General features: G+C 38.3%; 2 pseudogenes; both read left to right on the top strand.

Moving 5' to 3' along the window:
• The first annotated feature begins 2,987 nt into the window (after positions 1–2,987).
• On the top strand, positions 2,988–8,348 carry LOC149141572 (uncharacterized; annotated as a pseudogene).
• A 960-nt stretch (positions 8,349–9,308) lies between these two features.
• On the top strand, positions 9,309–9,629 carry LOC149141571 (protein SUPPRESSOR OF PHYA-105 1 pseudogene; annotated as a pseudogene).
• Positions 9,630–26,038: the final 16,409 nt, after the last annotated feature.

Below are 26,038 nucleotides of genomic sequence, written 5' to 3'. Positions count from 1 at the left end.
TAAAAGGAGAGCTTCATACTCTGCCATGTTGTTGGTACATCTGAAGTTAAGTCTGTAAGCATGACCCTCTGCATGGCTATTATGTGTATTGTGAATCCATATTCCTGCCCCTGCTCCTAGCTTATTAACAGAACCATCAAACTCCAAATACCATGTGATTTCTTGCTTGTGGTTAATATTAAGAGTTTCAGTCATTTTAGGATTGGGCAGACCTAGGTTTTGTGCTTCATGTGGTTCTTCTTGTATGCTTGTTGCACTGACTGTTTTGACAGTTTCCTGGGTATGGGCAACCAATTCTTGATTGATGCATGTTTCTTGTTCTAAAGGCAAAGGCCTCTCATTAGTTGGAGGACTTGTTTCATCATTAAACAAAATAAAAGAATCCATATCAGAATGGATTGAATAGATAGGGAAATTCTGGGGCTTTTCCTCACTACTTACCACATACTTCATCAGTGTTTCTCTATACAGTCTCTTTGGTTGCCCAAAGACTAAAATAGTGGCATAGGAGAGGTCTAATTAGAGAGATCCTTGGAGTTTTGCCCCCCAAGATCTTGACAACAGCATGCCATACTTTGGTGGTATGTCAGCAACCACCACATCCATGAGGATTGTCTTGTTTGGGTATTGGACTAAGGAGACACACAAGTCTTTGATGAGGCCTAAACATTTGACTTGACTTGAGTCAAAGGAGAATATATCTTTGTATGGTCTTGTTACATCAAGGTTTAGCTTCTCCATTACAGCTTTGGGCATAAGGTTGTGTGAGGCACCTGAGTCAAACATTGCATTATGTAAAACTTTATCATGTATGTGCAGACTGACATAAAAGGGTAGAACAGCTCCATGTGCTGATTTGCCATCAACTTCTGGACCAAAAAGCAACTCAGGTGTATCATCTAAAACATTCACATCATCCCTATTCTCTGGCATTTGCAGTGATCTTTGGATTTGTTGCCTATACACATCATGCTTTGCAAGTTCAGATAAGGGGATGGAAATCTTAAGTTTGCTTATTTCTGCTTCCAAGTTGAATGGTTTCTCCAATGGAGTCTTTGTGTTGGCGATAGCAGATTTCCCCTTTTCAAGTGTATTTTTTGCGTTTTCCTCTTGATTATCAGTGTTATGGTGAGTGATACCTTGTAGTATTTCTGTTTTGGGAAGGCTTTTAGGAGTGCTATTTACATTTTCCTTTAAGGACGAAGGTAGCAGAGGCTGATCATTAGAGGGCTGCATGTCTGGTGTGTCTGTTATATCCTCTATTGTGACTTCTTTCGAATCTGGGATTGTTTGTTTGGTCGGTTCTGTGGAAGCAGCTCTGTCCTTAATCTTCTTGGGCTGCTTTGATTCCTTCTGTTTAATGGGCTCGGTTACATCAATTGTTCTAGTTCTCATTTTATATTGTTTGTGCACTTCATAAACAGCTGAATCATAACCTTGTTTGAAGTCAAAAGACTCACCTGACTGGGTCTGAAATTGATTTATCTCATGGTCATCTTGGTCTTCTTGGGTTAGGAAAATTTGTTGCTCACCCTTCAAATCCACCAAGTTCATGTGAGTGTCGTCTATGGCATCACTAGATGTGGATGCTTCTGTATAGTTTTCTTGGAAAGGAGGCCTTATATCACGGTCTGGGCTAGATCTACCAGCGTTTGAGTTCTGAGTTTTCCTGAAATTTGGGTTCCTTATGGTATTGGGCTGTTGTCCTTCCCATGATGATTTCCTCTCAACACTCTCTACTCTGTCTCCCAGCCTGTGTGTTATCACTGAAAATTCTGTTGCCAAAATTTTCAGTCTAGCTTAAGGACAAAGTGTTTTCGCAGCGCATAAATCCTTTAGCAGTTTCGCAGCACAACCTGTTTTAGTGATTTCGTAGCGAAAAACACCGATTTCGCACTGGCTGCGCTACGAAATTGGGGATTTGTTCGCATTCACAACCATTCTTTTCCATCTGTCATGTTTATCAAAATTCATTGGGTTCGCATCAACAGTTGTCAGCTTATAAGGTTTTTAGTACCCCAGCAGATGGTGTTTCATTGGGATTATCTGGAACACTCTTTCTTTGGAAGAAACCTCCGGTGGTAATTAGTGGAATAAACAAGGGATTAGACTGTAGATATCACATCATTTATTTTGGCACTGTTGCAAGTGTAAGGGAAGCTCTCATGTCATGGGTTAGAACAGGGGTTCCTTCTATTGTAATATTTTTGAATTGGGAAAAAGATTTCCCAAATCAATGCTTGTTGCTACTCCTGATGACTCTTATGTATTGCTAAGTGGGGCAGTTGCAGTTTTGAGGCCTAACGCAGCTGTTTTTGATAAGGAAGTTGAGGGGTTCCCACCTACCCGTTCTGTTGGTGAACTGCCACCTGAATTGCATTGCCCTTTATGCAATGAAGTAATGAAAGATGCTGTACTGACTAGCAAATGCTGTTTCAAAAGCTACTGTGACAAATGCATTAGGGACCATATCATATCAAAGTCCAGGCGCGTATGTGGAGCAACAAACATTCTTGCAGATGATCTCTTGCCAAATAAGACTCTTCATGATACCATAAATCGAATTTTAGAGACCAACACCAGCATTGCAGAAAATGCTGGCAGCTTTCTACAAGTTCAAGATATGGAGTCTGCCAGGTGTCCCAGGTCCAAAGTTCCGTCTCCTTCTCTTTCAGGATGTGCAAAGGACGCATAGACAGTTCCTTCTAGATCTGACATGCCAATGTGAAGGAAATTATTACTGAAATGAAGCTACCTATTAACCAGCCACAATAGCCAGCAAGAAAGAAGAAGAAGAAACCATCTCGACAAGTTTCTACTATCAATGAGATGCAGTGGAGAGCATCACAAGATTTTGAAGCTGACGGGTGTATGATGCCGTATGCTGCACCTGCTGCGTATAATGCTTGCTGACTTGGTGCAAGCATTGAGGAAAAGAGGACATGTCGTGGCGGTAATTGGAGATGCTACGCTATCATAATGCCCACATGGCGGTGCTGTTTCATGCTTCATGGTGTACATTTTCAAAGTTGTGTCGATTTTTATATGTTGACCTATCCTCAACGTTTCCAAAGATTTACCATGTAGCTGTAGAGGAGTCTGTTCTAATGCCCAGTGTTCTTTCGAGAAATGGAGTTCATAGTTTTCCATCTCTCTTTCTACAAAACCAGACATCAACGGTGCGCTATTGTGGATTAAAGGACCTTGATTCACTTGTACATTTCTATAAGGAGATTACAGGTCTTATTACAGGATCAGGCTCCCGCGTGCAATCCGGGGAAATGGTCTGCTCGAGGTTTATGATGAAAGGGCAGCACGTGGACAGATGGTACCTCACCTTGCAGAAGTAAGTAGACATTTTGGATGCACTGAGATTTTCAAAGAACCTTCAAAATTCGCGTGGTCAGATTCTTATGAGGAGGAGCACTTTGATTTACCTCATCGTTTGATTCTGTTGATCACAAAAAGGCGTGACTTAATGGTTCAGTGCTCATCATCAAACAAGACACTTACAAAGCCTTGTAAAATACAATGGGATGTTCCATGGGATGAGTTACTGGCCTTGGAATTGGTTAAATGAGATCAGCAAAAGCCTTCTCATGTAATTCTGCATCTAAGAAACTTTAAAAAAATTTGAATGCTTTGTCCGAGTTATAAAAGTCCTTGCAGAGAATGACCAAGAAGGGACAAGCCAAGTAACAGTGATTTATTCTTTTATACAAAGGTTGTGGAATATTTACCAGTCAAGGAAAAATGGCTGTGATTTCAAGATGCTGAGCACTCAACAACAATTCGCTTCCTCATCAAACGGAATATCAGATAGAAGTTCAATTGCAGATTCTGTCAGTGTTGTTAGTGCTCTTCACTTTGTTAAAGATGAGAAACAGAGGAACGCTGGAATTTAGCAATAGAGAGAGTGAAATTTCTGCATCTACAGATAACACACTCAAGTTGTGGGATTTTACAAAAGCCAATCCTTCTGGGTTATCCAATAATGCTTATACTCTGACCTATACTGGTCATAACAATGAGAAGATTGTTGTGGGATTTTCTGTCATGGATGGATATATTGCATGTGGTTCAAAGATCAATTCTGTTTTTGCCTACTACAAATCTCTGCCTATGCCTATGGGATCACATAGATTTGGATTTGAAGACCCTATATCTAGTCAAGGAATGGAAGATAATAGTGGTTAGTTTGTTTCAAGTGTATGCTGGAGAAGGAAATCAAAAATAATGGTGACTGCAAATTCCACTGGCAATATTCAGTTGATAAGGATTTTGGGTTGAAGTTATGTTTTTGAAATTACACAGCAGTTTCGTAGCGCGCTACGAAACTGCTGTAGGTTTTGTTTTTGAACGCAGACATACAGTTTAATGATGAGATCAGCAAATTTTTGAAGGAAATGCCTCAAGAACATAAGGGAGACCATAAAAGACTCTCCTAGCTATTCAGAGAATGACAGATGTGCATATTGGAAAAGGTGAAATATTTTGTTTCTAGCTCAAGTCTCGTTAAAGGTACTTTATGACCGAATTGTTAGGGTTCCTGTTAAGGTTATCGGAGATTTTTGTTTGTACACTTGTTCAGCTCACAAGGCTTCCAGCTCATTGGAGAGTATGGTGATATGCGTTGTTTATGAAGAATTAGAGAGCAGGGGACATGTTCTTTAAGTGATGAAGAATGATGGGAGACAGGGACCGTAAAAACAGAGCACTTCTCTTGGTTAATTAATGAGCCATCTGCGCAACTAGAATCCAAAGCCAGCTCGTTCAGTGTATTCTCCTCCAAGATACCTCAACCAAAACAGATAGAGGACATGTGTCAAGAGTCAGAAAAGCATCATGCTACGAGGAGGACAGATTTTGAGTTTTGAGTAAATTAAGACCATTTGTAATTACAGTTCAGCAATCATGTAATTAATGAATTAGTTATACAGTAGATAAGGATAGTTAATAGCAACCTTCGATGCTCCCCTCATGCTGGAGGAGGAAGCTCGAGGTGGTTAAGCATGTATTCCTATATATGGATCAAACTTGGATGTAATAGGGGTTGGAGATTTTGATAAAGAACAAGTCTATTTTGGTTTATGTAAGAAAAGCAGATTTCAGTAATACAAACAGCTGTTGTTTCTTCTCAAGATTCTCAATAGATCATATTGTTCAAATGTATGGTGGTTTATTCTCTTAGTGTTCTTTTACAGTCTTGTTACAGCATAATCACTCAGAATTCATGTTTCATGCTCTGACTTCCTGTATGCTTTGCAAGCTGTGTTTTATGTAAAGTATGTTTGAACATCTGATGTAAAGAGCCTTGATTTCCATGAAAAGATAGTGTTTTTGTTTGTTGAGATGTTTGAGACTCCATAAGCCCAATGGAGATTAATTTGATATTTGTCCAACCAGCTTATTTTTCATGTGTTGTTTAAAGAGTTAGCCATCTTTCCTTGTCATTAATCCATATTCATAGTCTGTGAGAGAGCCCTCTCTGACTAAGGAGGCTAAGCCTTAGTCTAAAGCCTGGTTTGAAATAGTTACATAAGATCTTGCTAAGTGGCAGCCATCAGTGTGTGATTTTGTGATAACATTTTGGTGCGTCTGCCGGGAGCCTGAAGATTATTCATTCCCGAAATCATGAAGCTGAACTTCTGAAGGTAGCAGGAGCTCAGAAGGTTTTTGAGGCTGCAAAACTACTTTGGCGACTCCACACATCGAATTAGAAATTGGAAGGTGACTCCACTGCTAGAAGATCAGTAGCTTGATGAAGTTTCAAGATGGATTCTACTGCAAGAATGAATGCCAGGTATGCTCCTATGGATCGGTCTCATATCCCTGGTTTTCCAAATCCCATGCCAAAGGTTGATTGGTTAGAGGATCTTCCAATATTCAAAAATGAAAAGAAGGATGATGCTGCTCTTCATTTGGTTAGGTTTCATATGCATGTACGCAGTCTTAAGGTTCATTTCCCTGAGGATTGTCTCATGAGGATGTTTATGGCCACTTTAGAAGGAAAAGCATGGTCTTGGTATAAAAGTTTGGAGAATGGTTCATTATCTTCTCTTGCTGATTTTCATGATGAATTCTGTGAAATGTATACAGAAGGTTATCCTTCCTTATTGATGCTTAAAGATTGTTGTAGACATTCTTTAAGTCTTATTAAGTATTTAGAGGATGGTTATGATGATGATGAATTCACGGATGAAGAAATTTTAGAGGCTCTTCATAACAATGCATTCCAGCACCAAGGAGAAGATATAACATCCCATGAAACACAGCATGAAGATCAGCAGGGGTTCACTTGTGAAAACCATGTTTCATCCCTTGATATTGATGTAGAGATGCAGCAGATTTGTCAGGCTTCAGATCATCATGAGTATGAAATCGATTGCACACAGCAAGAAGAAGTGCTGGAAGACAGCTTCTACAACCCTCAGGCAGAGGAAAAGATTGTTCATTTTTGTAATTTCTTGCAGCAGCTTACACCAAAGAATGATGATAATAATGAGGAAAATTCCATTGTTTGTTGGAATGATTCAGAAAAGCAGTTGGATAGCTTGTCAAATAGCAGATTGGATAGCACATCAAAGGGGTCTTGTGTGGTTGAGAATCAGTGGCCTGAAAATGAAGAGTGTTATCATGATCATTATTTTCAGAAGCTTTCTATGACAGAACACAAGGAGAGAGTGCCACTTCCTTTCTCTTTCACGTTTAAGGAGCTGTACATTGTTGTTGAAGATCAGTTTGCACAACCTGAAAGTTACAAGAATCATCAAGCTGATCATATATTCTGGGATCCTGTAGCTGACTACATGGAAGAATTTTACTCTCAAGTTTTTCAATTCTTCTATAAAGATCAGAGGCAATTTCAGTGGCAGTGGTCATCACAATATCATTGTGGCTCTGAACTCCGATGCAGTCAAAAAATTCAAATATCAGATAAAACAGAGGATTGGCTACATTGGAAATTTCATATTGATTGAGCAGAAAGAAGTTGAAATTGTTAGGGTAGGTAGGTAGACGTAAATGCAAAATAAGCTCAAGGTCAACTGAGCATTTTTCAGTAGAAGTAGCTTTCTTTCTCCTACAGTCATGCTGGTCAAGAAAATTTTTGTTTGTCAAATAAATTTTATAAGGCACTGGAACTGCAGGTTCTTAGTGTACCACAAGGGCACACTATCCCAAGTGGAGCCACTGTTATCACTGAAAATTCTGTTGCCAAAATTTTCAGTCTAGCTTAAGGACAAAGTGTTTTCGCAGTGCATAAATCCTTTAGCAGTTTCGCAGCGCAGCCTGTTTTAGTGATTTCGTAGCGAAAAACACTGATTTCGCACTGGCTGCGCTACGAAATTGGGGATTTGTTCGCATTCACAACCATTCTTTTCCATCTGTCATGTTTATCAAAATTCATTGGGTTCGCATCAACAGTTGTCAGCTTATAAGGTTTTTAGTACCCCAGCAGATGGTGTTTCATTGGGATTATCTGGAACACTCTTTCTTTGGAAGAAGCCTCCGGTGGTAATCAGTGGAATAAACAAGGGATTAGACTGTAGATATCACATCATTTATTTTGGCACTGTTGCAAGTGTAAGGGAAGCTCTCATGTCAGGGGTTAGAACAGGGGTTCCTTCTATTGTAATATTTTTGAATTGGGAAAAAGATTTCCCAAATCAATGCTTGTTGCTACTCCTGATGACTCTTATGTATTGCTAAGCGGGGCAGTTGCAGTTTTGAGGCCTAACATAGCTGTTTTTGATAAGGAAGTTGAGGGGTTCCCACCTACCCGTTCTGTTGGTGAACTGCCACCTGAATTGCATTGCCCTTTATGCAATGAAGTAATGAAAGATGCTGTACTGACCAGCAAATGCTGTTTCAAAAGCTACTGTGACAAATGCATTAGGGACCATATCATATCAAAGTCCAGGCGCGTATGTGGAGCAACAAACATTCTTGCAGATGATCTCTTGCCAAATAAGACTCTTCGTGATACCATAAATCGAATTTTAGAGACCAACACCAGCATTGCAGAAAATGCTGGCAGCTTTCTACAAGTTCAAGATATGGAGTCTGCCAGGTGTCCCAGGTCCAAAGTTCCGTCTCCTTCTCTTTCAGGATGTGCAAAGGACGCACAGACAGCTCCTTCTAGATCTGACATGCCAAATGTGAAGGAAATTATTACTGAAATGAAGCCACCTGTTAACCAGCCACAATAGCCAGCAAGAAAGAAGAAGAAGAAACCATCTCGACAAGTTTCTACTATCAATGAGATGCAGTGGAGAGCATCACAAGATTTTGAAGCTGACGGGTGTATGATGCCGTATGCTGCACCTGCTGCGTATAATGCTTGCTGACTTGGTGCAAGCATTGAGGAAAAGAGGACATGTCGTGGCGGTAATTGGAGATGCTACGTTATCATAATGCCCACATGGTGGTGCTGTTTCATGCTTCATGGTGTACATTTTCAAAGTTGTGTCGATTTTTATATGTTGACCTATCCTCAACATTTCCAAAGATTTACCATGTAGCTGTAGAGGAGTCTGTTCTAATGCCCAGTGTTCTTTCGAGAAATGGAGTTCATAGTTTTCCATCTCTCTTTCTACAAAACCAGACATCAACGGTGCGCTATCGTGGATTAAAGGACCTTGATTCACTTGTACATTTCTATAAGGAGATTACAGGTCTTATTATAGGATCAGGCTCCCGCGTGCAATCCGGGGAAATGGTCTGCTCGAGGTTTATGATGAAAGGGCAGCACGTGGACAGATGGTACCTCACCTTGCAGAAGTAAGTAGACATTTTGGATGCACTGAGATTTTCAAAGAACCTTCAAAATTCGCGTGGTCAGATTCTTATGAGGAGCACTTTGATTTACCTCATCGTTTGATTCTGTTGATCACAAAAAGGCGTGACTTAATGGTTCAGTGCTCATCATCGAACAAGACACTTACAAAGCCTTGTAAAATACAATGGGATGTTCCATGGGATGAGTTACTGGCCTTGGAATTGGTTAAAGGAGATCAGCAAAAGCCTTCTCATGTAATTCTGCATCTAAGAAACTTTAAAAAATTTTGAATGCTTTGTCCGAGTTATAAAAGTCCTTGCAGAGAATGACCAAGAAGGGACAAGCCAAGTAACAGTGATTTATTCTTTTATACAAAGGTTGTGGAATATTTACCAGTCAAGGAAAAACGGCTGTGATTTCAAGATGCTGAGCACTCAACAACAATTCGCTTCCTCATCAAACGAAATATCAGATAGAAGTTCAATTGCATATTCTGTCAGTGTTGTTAGTGCTCTTCACTTTGTTAAAGATGAGAAACAGAGGAACACTGGAATTTAGCAATAGAGAGAGTGAAATTTCTGCATCTACAGATAACACACTCAAGTTGTGGGATTTTACAAAAGCCAATCCTTCTGGGTTATCCAATAATGATTATACTCTGACCTGTACTGGTCATACCAATGAGAAGATTGTTGTGGGATTTTCTGTCATGGATGGATATATTGCATGTGGTTCAAAGATCAATTCTGTTTTTGCCTACTACAAATCTCTGCCTATGCCTATGGGATCACATAGATTTGGATTTGAAGACCCTATATCTAGTCAAGGAATGGAAGATAATAGTGGTTAGTTTGTTTCAAGTGTATGCTGGAGAAGGAAATAAAAAATAATGGTGACTGCAAATTCCACTGGCAATATTCAGTTGATAAGGATTTTGGGTTGAAGTTATGTTTTTGAAATTACACAGCAGTTTCGTAGCGCGCTACGAAACTGCTGTAGGTTTTGTTTTTGAACGCAGACATACAGTTTAATGATGAGATCAGCAAATTTTTGAAGGAAATGCTTCAAGAACATAAGGGAGACCATAAAAGACTCTCCTAGCTATTCAGAGAATGACAGATGTGCATTTTGGAAAAGGTGAAATATTTTGTTTCTAGCTCAAGTCTCGTTAAAGGTACTTTATGACCGAATTGTTAGGGTTCCTATTAAGGTTATCAGAGATTTTTGTTTGTACACTTGTTCAGCTCACAAGGCTTCCAGCTCATTGGAGAGTATGGTGATATGCGTTGTTTATGAAGAATTAGAGAGCAGAGGACATGTTCTTTAAGTGATGAAGAATGATGGGAGACAGGGACCGTAAAAATAGAGCACTTCTCTTGGTTAATTAATGAGCCATCTGCGCAACTAGAATCCAAAGCCAACTCGTTCAATGTATTCTCCTCCAAGATACCTCAACCAAAACAGATAGAGGACATGTGTCAAGAGTCAGAAAAGCATCATGCTACGAGGAGGACAGATTTTGAGTTTTGAGTAAATTAAGACCGTTTGTAATTACAGTTCAGCAATCATGTAATTAATGAATTAGTTATACAGTAGATAAGGATAGTTAATAGCAACCTTCGATGCTCCCCTCATGCTGGAGGAGGAAGCTCGAGGTGGTTAAGCATGTATTCCTATATATGGATCAAACTTGGATGTAATAGGGGTTGGAGATTTTGATAAAGAACAAGTCTATTTTGGTTTATGTAATAAAAGCAGATTTCAGTAATACAAACAGCTGTTGTTTCTTCTCAAGATTCTCAATAGATCATATTGTTCAAATGTATGGTGGTTTATTCTCTTAGTGTTCTTTTACAGTCTTGTTACAGCATAATCACTTAGAATTCATGTTTCATGCTCTGACTTCCTGTATGCTTTGCAAGCTGTGTTTTATGTAAAGTATGTTTGAACATCTGATGTAAAGAGCCTTGATTTCCATGAAAAGATAGTGTTTTTGTTTGCTGAGATGTGTGAGACTCCATAAGCCCAATGGAGATTAATTTGATATTTGTCCAACCAGCTTATTTTTCATGTGTTGTTTAAAGAGTTAGCCATCTTTCCTTGTCATTAATCCATATTCATAGTCTGTGAGAGAGCCCTCTCTGACTAAGGAGGCTAAGCCTTAGTCTAAAGCCTGGTTTGAAATAGTTACATAAGATCTTGCTAAGTGGCAGCCATCAGTGTGTGATTTTGTGATAACACTGTGCATGCCATTGATAATAGCATCTAGCTTTTGATCTAAGGCTGAGGGTTCTTCCTTGAAGGTGGTTCTTCTCTCAGTTCTAGCTCTGTTTCTTTTGGCAATTAGATTTGCCTCTACGCTTACAACAACATTTTGCATGTCTGCAAGACTTTGAGGGGCTCTTTCCCTTAACTGATAAGCCATGTCAGTATCAAAACCATCAGGAAATTTATACAAAGCAAGATCAGGGGGAGGTCTTAAGTTCTGTGGTATTGCATTATAAACATTATTAAATCTTGCACAATAGTCCAAGACTGTTTCTTGTGGACCTCTTTTGATTGTATCATATTCAACTAGTATGTGCAAGGGGTCTTTCTTTTTCTCCCATCTGTTGATAAATGACTGGTATAAGGCTTCTGGGTCTGCTATGGAATTGGCTGGGAGTGCTCTAAACCAAGTCCTGACATCACCTGACAAGCTTTGGACAAAAATCTTCATTCTCACACCATCATCGTCAATCTCATAGCTTTCAAAGTAATCCTGCATTTTCTTTGTATGCTGAAGGGCTGTGCAAGCACTTGTGCCATCAAAATAAGTTATTTTGGTCTGGTAATCCTGAGGCATAGCCCCAGGATTAGCAGGCAGTTGTAAGGGTGCATATCTATTAGCCATATTAACAGGTATAAGCGGAACAACAGGGATAAATGGAACGACTGGAACAACGACAATAATAGTGGTAATGGGAGTATGTGTAGCGAATGGAGGTGTGGAAGGAGTGCTTTGAGAGGTGGATGAAGAACAAGGGGAACTAGGGGTTGAACGAAATAAAACTTTGACAGGGGTTGGAACACAGCTTGGGTGAACTGCTTCAGGACTATTATCAGCAAAATCCTCTCTTCGCTCTAGCTTCCTGAGGTTCCTTGGGATTATATTGGGATTTTCAAAAGCAGCTGGGGGATTTGGGTCTGGATTTGACCTTGTATAATGTGAATTCTTTTTGGGAGCCAGCTTCTAGCTCGTTTTTTGGGGATTTTTCTAAGAATATTTGGGTTAGAAAGAAACTTTTGAATGTCTGGTTCTTTCCCAGCGGAGCTTTCCAACTTGATTTGTGAAATTATCTGAGGATGTCCCCAGTGGAGTCGCCATTATGTTATCACTCAGGTTGTCCTTAAAGCTCCTAAAGGATACGGCCGAGGTAACCACAAACCAATCTTTGGATTGTAGGTCCTAGCCTACCTGCAATCAGAGAGGGCTCTCTCTTTATAATTTAGCTTTGTTTTGGGTTGATTTTAGGCTAGTTATGATTTTCTTGGGTTTTGTTTTGATTTTGGTGGGATCGAGGATTCTTTCAAACAGAGTTGGGATGCATAGTGTGAAAAGTTCAAACCATTGGGCATGGAGTCGTGGGTTAGGCTTGCTGTTGCGTTTTCTTGGTCACAAGAGGAATACAGAGCAGGATAGCTACACATAAAACAATATCAAGCTAGAATAAAGATGGAACGAAGGTCAGTGAAATGAAAGGAAACTAGGTAGCTCTCATTATGCTAACAGAGGGAAGGTGAATGAACATTTATATAGGAGCAATCAAGGATTCCTAAACAACATTCATATATGAAAGAACTAGTGTGAATATGAGCAAATCAGTATTCATATTTAGGACTAATTGAGAGGAAAACATAGATAAATCATAGAAATTGAGAACAGAATACAACTAAGTGAGCTCTGAACTACTCTTTCTTTCTGCTATTTAGATAGTGAAACAATGATGGCATAAACACATATAAACTGTAAACAGAGATAAGAAACACTTGTTGGGCTATGTAGAAGCGTTAGGATTCCATAGTCACTCTTCAGTCATTAAAACACAACAGTCAGTTCATCTCCCAAACATTCCAGCGATCTTTGATTATAGAGACTCTTAGAAAATACAGTGCAAGTCTAGAGAGGAAGTTATCGACCAACCAACCCTTTAAACAATGCTCAGGGTGGTTTATATAGGCAAAATATCTACAATAAACAGATCTCAGACAGATCTGATGAAATAACTGCTTCTAACCTAATCTGTACTGAAATAAATGCACAAAATATCTATCTAAGCTGCGCTGGAGGCAGCAGCATTCAACATGAGTAAATATGGTGTCCTTTGAGCTCTGCGCTGGCCAATTTATCATAACTGTGCTTTAACACTTGTTCTGCTTCTTTATATTCGGCTTTGCTGCTCTTGGGTGGCCTTAACGCGCATTAACTGTGATCTGGTGAGCTTTGAATGGCCTTTGCCACTTTCTTTGACTTTGATGGAGGCTTTTCAATGTTCATCTGCCTTGGAAATAAAGATTTCCACTAAAAAACATTAACTGATACACTTGCTGCAACACTGATACTCTTTCACTGAATGTGGGCTCTTTCTCACCGCTGATACACTTTTCCGCATCAAAATCGCCCTTTTATGGCCACTTATGGCAAGATTTGACTGTTGTTGTGCTGTCTGCGGGCTTCTGGAGGCTTTGGAGGAGTTTCGGCGCTGGCCGATCAAACTATCAACCAAAATGAAGAAATATTGCAAAAATGGCAAAGATCTGCAAAAAGATAATTGTGCTTAGGCCGTGCTCGTTGTCCGGAGCAAAATCTGGGCTTGGAGCGATCAAAAATGGCTTAAGAATGCATGCTTTTCCTTTGACTGGGCATGCGCGGGCGCTGGAAGAAATCCTGTGAAAACCGGCCATTTTCCTTTTACACAGCCAAAAAACCCATTTACACGCAAAAATCCGGAGCGGGAGCGACACTGTAGCAAAGATTAAATCCAGGCCTTTGGATCGCGCGAAGGCAGATCCAACGGCTGGCGCTAAATCGGCGATCGGTGGAGCAGAGGGTTTACACATATATGGGCGGAGCGAAATGGAAATGCACGACAAGATCAGGGCCGTTGATCCGAGGGCCCGATCCAACGGCTCCCGATAAGTCGGCGATATCGTGTCGGGGCAGACATGGGGCACAGCTTTATTATTGTACGATCGCCGAAATGGGGTGATCGCCGACAAGATCTAGGCCGTCGGATGGGCGGGGCGATCGGACGGCAGCGATTTAATCGCTATATCGCAATCGGGGAAACTCGGGGGCGGGGCCTTATATGTATAATGCGATGCGATATGCGATAAAGCGGGGTTTACGTTATAACTAAGTTTTATGAAAAACTTTAGTTTAATACGATAAAGCAGGTTTTTTACAAAAATGCGGAGATATATATATATATATATATATATATATATATATATATATATATATATATAGGGAAATATGATGGGGGCACCTCCCGATAGCGATATCGCTTCGGAGGGGGATCCAAAGGGATCGGAAGAATGTATATGTAATCGGACAAGGGACATTGCGATCGGGGGAAAGCCTCTCCGATCGGAGGAGGGTTTTTGCCTTGAAAAAGGTAACAACAAGGTTAATGAAGGGATTTTTGCATTGGAGGAAGGGTTTTTATGCAAATGGAAGAAGTCCAAATGCATTTAGAAGATGGTTTGGGGGGGCAATGAGGGTTCTTGCTAAGTTTCAGGTAAACTTAGCAATTCCCAAGCAAACTTATGGTTATTTTTCAACCAGAGGGAGGGGATAAGTATATAGGGGAGTTATATACATAGTTTTAGTAGGGGAGGGGTAAAGAGATAGGGAGCTACATAATAAAGTTAGTAGTTAATATGATAATGATGAGAAAAAGCGCTAAGAATGATGTCTTAGGCTATCAATGGGGGAAAATGACTGATAGAAGAAGTGTGAACATTCCTTGAGTGAAGCAGATCTTCACCAAGGCAAATGATATGGAGAATGATGAAATTAAGAGGTATCAAGCAGATCTTGACCTCTTTTAGGGGAAATTAATGAGTGATTGGGGAAAGAGGAAGAAGGGGAAGTTAGACATGCCTTGCTTGAATTCCTCCAACTGAACAACTGCCTTCAACTTGTGATATGATAGATATAACACTTGACAATATGAAATGGATCACAAGCCATGATTCTGCAACCACAAAGCTACCTACCCGACCTACTCACCTAGCTTTTTCTCTTCTTTTTGGTTTGGGTGCACTAGAACTGGCATACCCAGCTTTTCATTCTTTTCTTATTGCTGTCCTCCTATCTACAACTACACTTATTGCATCCAGGGGCTCAGATTAAGCTGTTGAGCACCCTTGTTTCTCTACCTATTTACAGATCTGCCAAGATTAAACAGTTTGGACAGATGTTTATTCTCTATATTCTAAAACAGGAAATTGAAATCTAGGGAGACCAAGATTAAGCTATTTGGACCTCACTTAGCTGAAAACTCACCAAAATGGATCAACTTATCAAAAATGGAACACAGTAGTGGCACTTAGACTAGCACACTCTCATGGACACTTCTTTGGCCTCTGCAGCAAATATGGAACATTGCAGCATGCAAAGTACGACATATTTGGCACGTAAAAATGTCGATCATGAAAGATGATTAACTTGTTGTAGCAGGAGGCTAACAGGTAGTATTCAATATCCTTAGCTTTCACATTAGCGAGTTTTTTAATCCCAAACTCAATGTCTTCTGAAGAAAATATATCATCCCATATAGGAGCATTGAAAATGGTTTCCGTGGCATTAGGGGATTCACAATTGTTGTTAAGGTAAATATTCTAGTTCTTCAAGGGAATGAAATTATTTTCTTAGTTGTATGAATCAAAATTTTCCTCCTAAACTTTCTATGATCATATTTATAAATGTGTACTAACTGATATTACTTTCTATTGTGTAGTATGTTTTCTTCCTTCTAATAAGAGCTTTTTATATATTTATCTTATCAATTTTTAAGGTTTCATTAGGAGTATTCCTAATTTATTTTTAGGAATTTTACAATCATTATCATAGCAAGGGTTGGTAGTTCTATTATTCTTTTTATATGGCACAACAATAGAGAATTTGATAAGGATAGCATAAAGAGTTGTAGTAAAATTGTTATAGAGGTTTTCAATGTTATCTTTATATGTTAAGAGGTGTAAATACCTATTTAAGTCCTTTAAGAAGAGATCAATTTTACTTTTGTCAAAAAGCAAGTGCATTTGACTCTTAAAATTCTTTTGCATGTGTATATTGTGTAATTCATCCATACATTTAATCGGCAATATAAACATTAAACATTTACAACATGCACACTACAACAATATAAGAAATCCATTTTATTATATAAGAATTATAATTCATTCATCATACAAAATGGATTATAAAAATTCATGATAAAGAAAATATCAATAATTAAATTTTACAATTATTGGTATGCTATCATCATATTAATTGTGAGAATATGTCCATAATTTTTTTATCCATAAAAATAAATTATTCTATTATAAAAAATTTAAATAGTTACAGAGCATAGTTATAATTACAACTTATCTTTCAACAAAAAAACATATAAAAGGAAAAATAAGTCTTGAGTGGGGCTATGATCAAAATAAGCAACTAAAGTCTCTGGTACAGACTTATGTAGGAATGCAACAAAATATAGACATAAACATAAACATGGAGATGCAACAAAAATAAATCTTCATTTCATTAATATTAACGAAGTGAAAGATGCTTACATATAGAATGGAAATAAACTAGCTTGGGTAATGGTAGATTATCTATGAGAAGAGATGTGGTGGCTACATGCATCTGAATTGTGTTACAATGAGGCTCAAGGGTATTTTTATTATTGAACAAAAAAGGGAAACCAAAGCAACCAAAACCCTAACCCTGGGAGATGGAACACCAAGAGTTTGTGGGCCCTGCTGGGGTTAGTTGGCCAACAAACTTCCCAGAGTTGTAACTTTGTCATATGATATTCATTTTGGGTGTAAGATGCCTCATTAGAAATGTCTCTCTAAGTACTACAGGATTTGTTGCAGGCCCCATAGCAAGGGCCTATTTTGGACTCAAAAAAACATCATTTAGGGGGTCAAAACAACTTTGGAAGTCCAAGCCCTGAAAAATGCTAAAAATAGTAAATGTTGTTATAATCAAGGAAACTGATGAAATCAACTGACGGTCTAGGTGGAATAGGTGGGTGGCCACCAATGTCCACTTGGGTTAGTCTCAAAGTCCTGCCCATTGAGAAACAAGGCTGTCGAAAAATTGGAAATGTATTTGATAGACTTAAATAAATAGTTATAAAGGTTGGTCTTACTAGAGTGGAAACTAAGACCACCTATACCTCTTGATCTAGTGGAATCATAAACACTATCATAACAAAAAGAAGAAAGTCAGTGTAGACTAGTCATAAAAGTTTGGGTTAAAATTGTGGAGGAAGAAGGCTTCTAGGCATGTTGGTATGCATGTCAATAGGGTTATCTGAAGTGCAAACACTAAAGTTAGAAGCCAAAATCCCACCTTAGTTTTTTGTGAGACATTTGTAGAGGGAAAGAAAAACCCATCCCCATGTTTCAACCCTATCCAAACACACTTGTATCTCCATATGCTTTGCCACCTGTCTAATGATGGCATGCACCATCAACAATTTCGTTTGCTAATAAAGCTCCATATTTATAAAATAGTTGGTTTTAAGCATGTGATTGGTGCCACAACAAGGAAGAAAATAAGCAACCAAAATCTTGAACTCTGCATAGATATCGCGTCATGCTCAACTTTAATCTCATTCACTAAAAGCTTCTTTTTTTTGGGTTGTCAAGAATATTTCTTGATGGAAGGTTTGAGAAACATCCCTAGTTATAGATTCATCCTTAGTTTAATAGATGGGAGTGCAACCCTGACAAGCATGATGGGAGGGCATGAAAATAGTAGATCTAATTGCCATAGAGAGGAGCATGCAGAGTGACAAAGGTGTTAGAGTAGAGGAAGGGTGGAACCTACATGTCAACAGGTAGTGGGCTATAAAGAAAATCCATTTCACTAACCCAATGATAGAGGGGTCAAAAAAGCTACATGCTTCTACCTCACCCTTGCATTAGTGCTAGAGGTATAGAGCTAATGATTAAATGAATCAACTAATGAAATAGTGTGTGGGGTTTTATTACCATAATTGAGTTAGCTAAAGGTTGCATGCAAAGGTCTCGACATAGGGTGGCATGTTTCTTTACACTATCGATGTTGGACTTTAGATAAACCAATGCTCCCTGTGTGTTTCATGACATGGACTAACTACCTCTTATGGATTCTTATCTTTGGCGATGCGATCATTGACTAACATCTACGGGTTTTGGTCTAATGACAATTGTGATTCCCAACCGTCAAGAGTGATCATTGTCCCTCACCTAATGTCCCATCATGCTAGAAGACACCTGATTGAGGGATACAATATGTCCATATTAAACAAAACAAAATGTATTATTATTATAGTTAAACATTCCAAAACACAACGCATGTAATATTTAGTTATATTAATCATATATAATCACTCAAACTATTGTCATTACTGAAACTATTTTCATACCTCATCTCATTGTCACTTGCAAGAGATATTGTACTTGGGTTATTTGTAATGGTTTATTAATTAAATTTATTTTCTCCTTTTCATGTTTCATGTACAAACATCAAAATAAAGAGTAATGGGTATATCTACATTTATAGTGTAATGTACATGATTGTGTAAATCAATAAGCATGCCATAATAATGAGTGCTTCATAAATTATGCACATTATTTCAAAGTCTTGTGTCATGTCATCTCTCAACATATTTTCTAGTAGCTCCACTCCATACTTAGTTTCCCACGAGTTCAATTATATGCCATGAAAAAGTATAAATATAACTAAAAGTTTGTTGTGGTTCTAATGTTGATAAAATAGGGGATGTAAAACACCATTGCTATTTACAAATTGTTTATTTAATTCTTAACATTCTAACACATACTCATAAGATGTATGTAATCTAGTGTCAACCAAATGTTCAAATGGACCTTATTTATATGTTATCACTTGGTAGAAAATATCCATAGATGCTTGTACAATAATAAAAATCACAACAATTATTAAATTCTAAGTAAGAAAAATGAAATTATTCATAAGAAATTTTATAATCAACCCCCTTTTTGTATTGTCATCCTATCTTATCTCAGTTGATTGGGTTCCATATTTTTCCCTATAAAACCAAACATTACAAATGAGTATTTCATACAATAAAACTATTTATTTACACATAAAAAAACCCATGATTACATACCTTCGATGCTCATTATTATTGGGATAGATATTCTTGTGATTTAATTATTGTTATTTCTTTGATTATATCCTTGCACACATTTTTTGAACATCCTAAAGTCATGTTTCGTATATCATCTTGTTTGATATATTTAAATTTCATAATCTTCTGTTGATGATGCTGGAAATCCATCAACCAAGGGGGTCTCCCCGATGTTGTAGAAATTAATTAAAATTTTCTACTATTGATGAAATTGAAATGAAATCAATAAATTACAAATTTCCTCTACTATTCCGCAGAATGGAAATCACAATTTAGAAACACATGCAACCATTAAAACACCACAAGAACACAATTATTTACAAGGGAACCCAACTTTGGAAAACCCCTCCACTACTTTTCATTAATCAAATGAGAATGATAAACTATTACAATGTCTTGCTTCAATCTTGAAGCACACCTTGCAATGTAAACTTGTTCTCTAGCTGACTGTCCTACTTTAGCAAACACTTAACCAATTCAATGCCTCAACTTGCTCCTATTTCCTTGCACAATTCCCAGGGAAATTCCCAAGGAATGATCCACCTACTTAACCACCAAGCCTATACACTCAATCAATACACAATTGATAATTACAATGTGCCTTTTTCTCCACTCCAGTTAGGCAATTCAAATTCCATGCATGTATGGGTTATTTTTAGTTGATTGACTAGTTTAACTGAGAGATAGCTGAGTTAACAACAATTATACTACTCAACTAACCCGTCAACTGACTCAACTAGTTACTTGAGCTTAGTTAACTGAGTCAAACTGAATAAAACTGAACTAGATTGCTACATTCTAGCAATCACTATATGAACAACTCTACTTCTAGCCTATAACTCAAATTTACTGAGTAAACTAGTAGGAAATGCCATGTCATGCAAGTTAATTGTAATCCCAGTCATCTTGTTGATGTGGAAAATCAAAGTAATAAATTTGACTAAGGCACAGGTCAAACTTAGCCTTTCTTGCTACAATTTCTAACACTCCCTCTTAGCAAGAAAGAAATTTTGAACCACCCCTACCCTACACCTGTGGAATTTAAATTTGGCTCTTGACAATGCCTTTGTCAAGATATATATATCCTGCTCCTCAGTTGGAATGTACTATAGTATCATAATTCTCCTCTACACATAATCCTGCAAGTGATTGTACTTGATATCAATGTCCTTGGACCTGTCATGAAATACTGGATTTTGAGAGAGTTTAATACAACTCTAATTATCACAATAAATCATTGTTGGATCCATCTCCTCACTGAAAAGACCCAAAAGTATTTCCTCATCCATATGGACTCACATGTTTCTTGACTTGCAACCATGTATTCAACCTCTGATGAGCTGAGTTCCACAGACCTCTATTTCCTGCTACACTAGGAAATAGTTGTAGACCTAGCAAAGAAGATAACACCTAAAGTGCTTTTCCTGTCTAATGGACTACCTGCCCAATCTGCATCGGTGAAGCCTTGAAGCTTCAATCCCTCTGTCCTCTTGCACCATAACACATACTCAGTTGTTCCTCTAAGGTACCTCACACATGATTTGTTTCCTTCCAATACAACTTGGAAGGTGTTAGTGTCAGTCTTTGAAGCTTTCCTCTAGTGATAAAACATGCTCTTACAAAATGATTTTAAGGTGTCAAAGTCAAATTTTGTCATTTCAGTGAGTCTTCAAGTAAAATTTGGTCATGAGGGATTAGGCTTAGGATTTGTTTTCACTCCTTCCAAAGTTTTCCAAGTGTTGGTCCATGTCACCATTCAGCTGAGTGTACCATCATTTAAAGGGTTGTCATCATCATTTCAGGTTCCAATGGGTCATTTTACACGTTGTTCGTGCTTGAGTTGTACTTGGGTAAGGCTCATTTCCCTCTCCTAGGGTTTTGAAGGTAATTTCTCTTGGATGGTCAAATAATCAACCAATCTTGCATCCTTATTCTCATACACCTTCCCATATCCTTAATTTACCTTATCAAACACTTCCCATTACTGATATCCCTCAAATTCCTCATTTTCCCACAAACCCTAGTTTTTTGCTACAATTTGACAATTTTCTAGGCTAAGCCTGTGTTTTTCCCTTTTGGATCCCTTCCCCTCACTCAATATTTGAAATTCAACTTTCCCCTATTTCCTAAAATCCCTCCCTACTTCCGAAAATTTTCTCAAGAATTTAGAAGCCCCTTATCCCCTCCATTTCACTTCATTTCGACAAATCCCCTGTTCGACACATCAGGATAGGTTTTACTCAAATGATGTTTCTGAGCAAGGAAAAATGAATTTGGAAATAGTGAGAGTGGTTTTTGTCAAAAATAGGTCAAGGAAGAAAATTACCCTTCACTTTTTACACAGGTGTCATGGTTTTAGAGAAATGTCAAAAATAACGTTGCCTCAGGAGGGTTGCTGCACCTCTGGAGTGGCCTTGGGAAAATCATGTTTTCTCCTAGCCTAGTTGACCAAATGACTTTCTTGATGATTTAAATGATATCTATATAGAAATATATTTCCAATGAGCTATCATGAGCTCAATTTGGAGTTGAGGAAGACCTTCAAAAGTTGAATGCAACAACACTCTACATTTAGGCAACCTCATTTTTCACATTTTGACCAGTCTTGGGAGATTGGACTTTTTACAAGGCAAATGACCTCCAAATTGGAAAATTCAAGATGTTTTGGAAAGTAGACTCGAAAATATTTCCAACAAGCTATCCTATGCCCAATTTGGACACTGGGAAGGCCTCCAAAAGTTGTATGCAAAAAGGTGTTGCGCACCTAGCAGCCGGCACTGCGCATAGAAAAGGCGCTGTGCATAGAAAAGGCACTATGCACCTGGGAGCTTCTTGCAGTGTAAAATTACATTGACATTGTGCATACAAAAGGTGCTGTGCACCTGTCAAACTCTTCCAAATCACTCCAATTTGTCTCAAAACTCCAATTTCCTCCTCTTTACAAGTAAGTACATTGATCTTCCTTGTTGAAGAGTGTTCCTGCATGAAATCTTGCTGGTATTTTACCCATAAAAACAAAACCCTAGTATCCACTGTTCACCATAATGGTTCAAGGTTCACACATTCATCTTTGTTACTGGTTCCTAAAACCTCATACACTACATATTAAAACGATACCCTCCATATATACCCCTACACACATTCCCATTCCCATTCCCGTTCCCTCACATGACACTTCTCTAAAAACCTACTTCCCATTCCCATTCCCTCATATACACTTCCCTAAAACTCTACTTACATACATAACCCTATACCCTCAATTCTTAAAACCCTAGTCATTCCCTTCATACCCTATTCCCTCAAACCCTACATTACATCAAATCTCACTCAAATCCCTATCTCATCCCACTCATTCCCTTTCTTTTGAAAGTCTTTTCATACTCATCATTCACCCACACTACCTTTCTTTCCTCACTAGCATTTATAGTCAATCAAGACAGTGGACAATGATTATGGAGCTTTTGTACTTGTGGACCATGAGGTGGCACAAGAGGTGAGTGTCATGGACTTGGATGCTCAAAATCCAAGGAGTGTCAAAGATTTGATCATCAAGGGAAAATATTTGTAATGCAAGGACAAAGAGGCTAAAGGCTAAGCTAAGACGAATTTTGAGGAACAAGAAAGAGTAAGATAAACTCAAGATCTTGGCTGAAGCATCATTGGCCTAGCAAAGCACCTAACCAGGATCACTCATGCCAAATTTCAAGAAATTTGGAGCAATTTCTGTCATTTTTGAAATTTTTAATGTAAAAAACATGCTTTTCCAATAGGTGTGCAGCGCCATCGGCGCTGTGCTTTTGTTGGGGACACTTTCTTGCAAAAAAGTTTATATTTTTGGAATCAGCATGGAAAAATATGGAAGCTCAAAAATGGCTGAGAATTTTGGACAAGTTCTAGGTGTCCAAAAGGGCAAAAAACACCCAAAAAGTGCCCTCTTTGCCACTTTTTTTCCACACAGGAAGCAGTCTTGGGAGAATCAATTTTTTGAGGGGAGAATGGACTCCAAATTTAGAAATTCAAGTTGTTCCAAAAAGTAGACTCATCAAGCTTTCCAAAACGCTATCCTGCACCTGATTTGGACTCCAAGAAGCCTTCCAAAATCGGCCTAGAAAAAGCATTGCGCATAGGATTAGTGGCGCTGTGCATAGGATAAATTTTGCCAGTTTTGCCTGATTTTCCAGATTTCACCTAGTTTTCTCTACAATTGACTTTTTCTTGCTCTCTTGGTGAAATTAGCATGGTAAATGATTTAACTTGATGTAATTATGGATGTAAAACAATTAATAGGGTAGATACATCAAGTCAAAGGTGGTTTTGAGCTGAATGAATTGGTTTCCTTGGTATTAGAGGCAAGCTGTTCCACTGCCTATATTCTTGTTCTTAGTTTAGATATGGTTGAAACCACCCCTTTTCTCATGGATTCAACCTTGATAGCTAGCTTGAGTAGTTTCCTTGCCTATATCATGTACTTTTTGATTCATTTGTAAAGGTTGGACTTTGGCAGAAGTGTTAGACTCACTGAACATTTTGTATCGGTAGTTGGCAAGGAATAAAACCAGGTTTCACAGCTATTTTTGTGGGATTCTTGTGACAGTGAGTTTATGTATTGTTTCTTCTTTGTAATGAGTTTTTCTGATGTTTTATATGTATCCACATCTCTCTCTTTCTTCTAAACTAAATGAATCAAGGTGAATATACAAAATACACTAGATTTACAGTGCTTTGTCTTGGGATTGCATTTAGTTTTCAATGTTTTCATTGTTTGAAGAGGATTCATAACTTCCTATGCCCTCCTCAACTCCTCAACTGTCTTACTCTACCATCTCAATCCTTTTCTAGTACATAAGCTCTTGTTTACCTTGCCCCACAGGACATGACTGTATTCGTGAGTTGATCTCCCATATCCAATCTGCCTTCTCTAATTGATCTAGAAACCAAAACTTAAAATCAAACCAGAAACCCTAATTTACTATACCTAGCCTAAAATCAACATTCATTTCAGTCAACTCAAGCCCTAGTTGCCATATTCTAATTGAGATTGACAAGGAGAGAGCCCTCTCCTGACCTGGTAGGGCTAGCTACCAGGTAAAGCGTGGTTTGATGTTACCTTAGACCCACCTTTCTTCAGCTTGAGGTAGATTTAGGCACTAACATAGTGGCGACCATATTGGGGAACATAGTTTTGTGTTCCTAAGCAAAATGTAATCAAGTTCAGATCTGATTGTTGATGGTGAACAACGATCAGACACAACAAGGCTGAAATCATTCACCTGGCGACTCCAAATCGTTTTCGAGATCAGATCCAAAGACTCCACTAGAGAATGAACCCAACCAACAAAAACATAGAAGGACAAAATGGAAAGATCGGGTATTCAAGTTGGAATTTCATCCAAGACATTATGTTCTTTGTTATAACTTATTTCTTCTCTTTTCCCAAGAATGTCAAGAAGGCTTTGCAAAGTATATTGTATTTGAGAAAATATCCTTAGCCTGCATTTGATCCCATCCCTTTGAAGATTGTGAATACCAAATATTTGCATGCCTTTGAGCTTGATCAAGACCCTTTTTTCTGAAGCTTGTGATGTTTGTCTTCAAATTGATGAGCCTCAAGAGACCAAGACTGATTCTACAACTTCTGTACATACTCCGCTACCTTGTAAAATTCCAGATCGATACAAGCCTCTGATTTTACCTCCTATATCCCATGCTTTCCCTAAAAATCATTACCTCTATCTACCAAGATTTGATGGTGACTGTGACGACATTACTGCTGAGAGACATGTATTGAATTTTGAGTCTTTTCTTGACCTTTTTGAAGTTGATGAAGAGGATGTCAGTATTAGGCTTTTTGCTCTTTCTTTGCAAGGCAAAGTCAAGAGTTGGCTCAAAACCTTGCCTGATGTGAGCATCTCATATTTCCAGCAGTTCCTCAAAGTTTTCCTCAACAGGTGGGTGGTCAGACATAACCCTTTCTTGATTATAGAAGAGTATAACCAGCTGAAAATATTGCCAGGGGAGACAGTACAACGGTTTTCTGCCAGGTTTAACCAAGTCTTTTTTTCAATGCTGGTTAATATAAGACCTCCTCCTGGATCCGCTCTCTTGCACTACCCGGAAGCCTTTGATCCGGAAATGGAATATAAGCTGAGGGAAAGGAATATTGCAACACTTTAAGAGATGTAGAACAATGCAGTAGATGTAGAGGCTCATTTGTTGATCAGAAGGGCAAAGTTGAAGGAAGAAGAGATGAAGAACATAGACCCAGAGGAATCGACATCTTTAGAGGTAAAGCTCGACATTTTGGTAAGTGCAGTGGAAGAGATGATGCAAAAGATCACCACAAGGAATGATTATGATGTTCAAGATCATGGCTCACTAATTGAAGAAGAACAAGTGGCTAATCCAAAACATTTTCTTTCTTATCCCAGTTGTCATAGACCTGATAATGATTGTTTTATAGATCAATAGAGAGATCTATTGATATGACATGTATGCTTGATAATGTGTTTTATACTGATGATTTGCCTTAGTTTGATCAGTATGATGATGATTATGTTCTCCAAAGAGAAGCTAGTCTTATAGACAAATCAACAACTAGTTTGTGGAAGAAGGAAGTTCTTTTCAGTAGCTTGAATATAGTGATCAACCGATACATATCAGCTATGGAAGTGAGGAGGAAAGTACAACAAATTTTGAAGTAAGTGAAGGATCTTTGCCTTTTTGTTTTGCTTTGTTTTAGTTCATCAGAGACAACTTTCATGCAATCAGAAATCAACTGTGGACAAGTCTTGATCTGGACCATCTTGAGGGCAATGAAAACCTTGTTCAAGACTTTTCA

The sequence above is a fragment of the Pinus tabuliformis genome, chromosome X (assembly GCF_031772625.1).
Source record: "Pinus tabuliformis cultivar Carrire ecotype Pingquan chromosome X, CPIR1, whole genome shotgun sequence".
NCBI classification, from domain to species: Eukaryota; Viridiplantae; Streptophyta; class Pinopsida; order Pinales; family Pinaceae; genus Pinus; species Pinus tabuliformis.
Note: the sequence above shows the minus strand (reverse complement) of the source record. Positions and strands in the feature narration are given on the sequence as shown.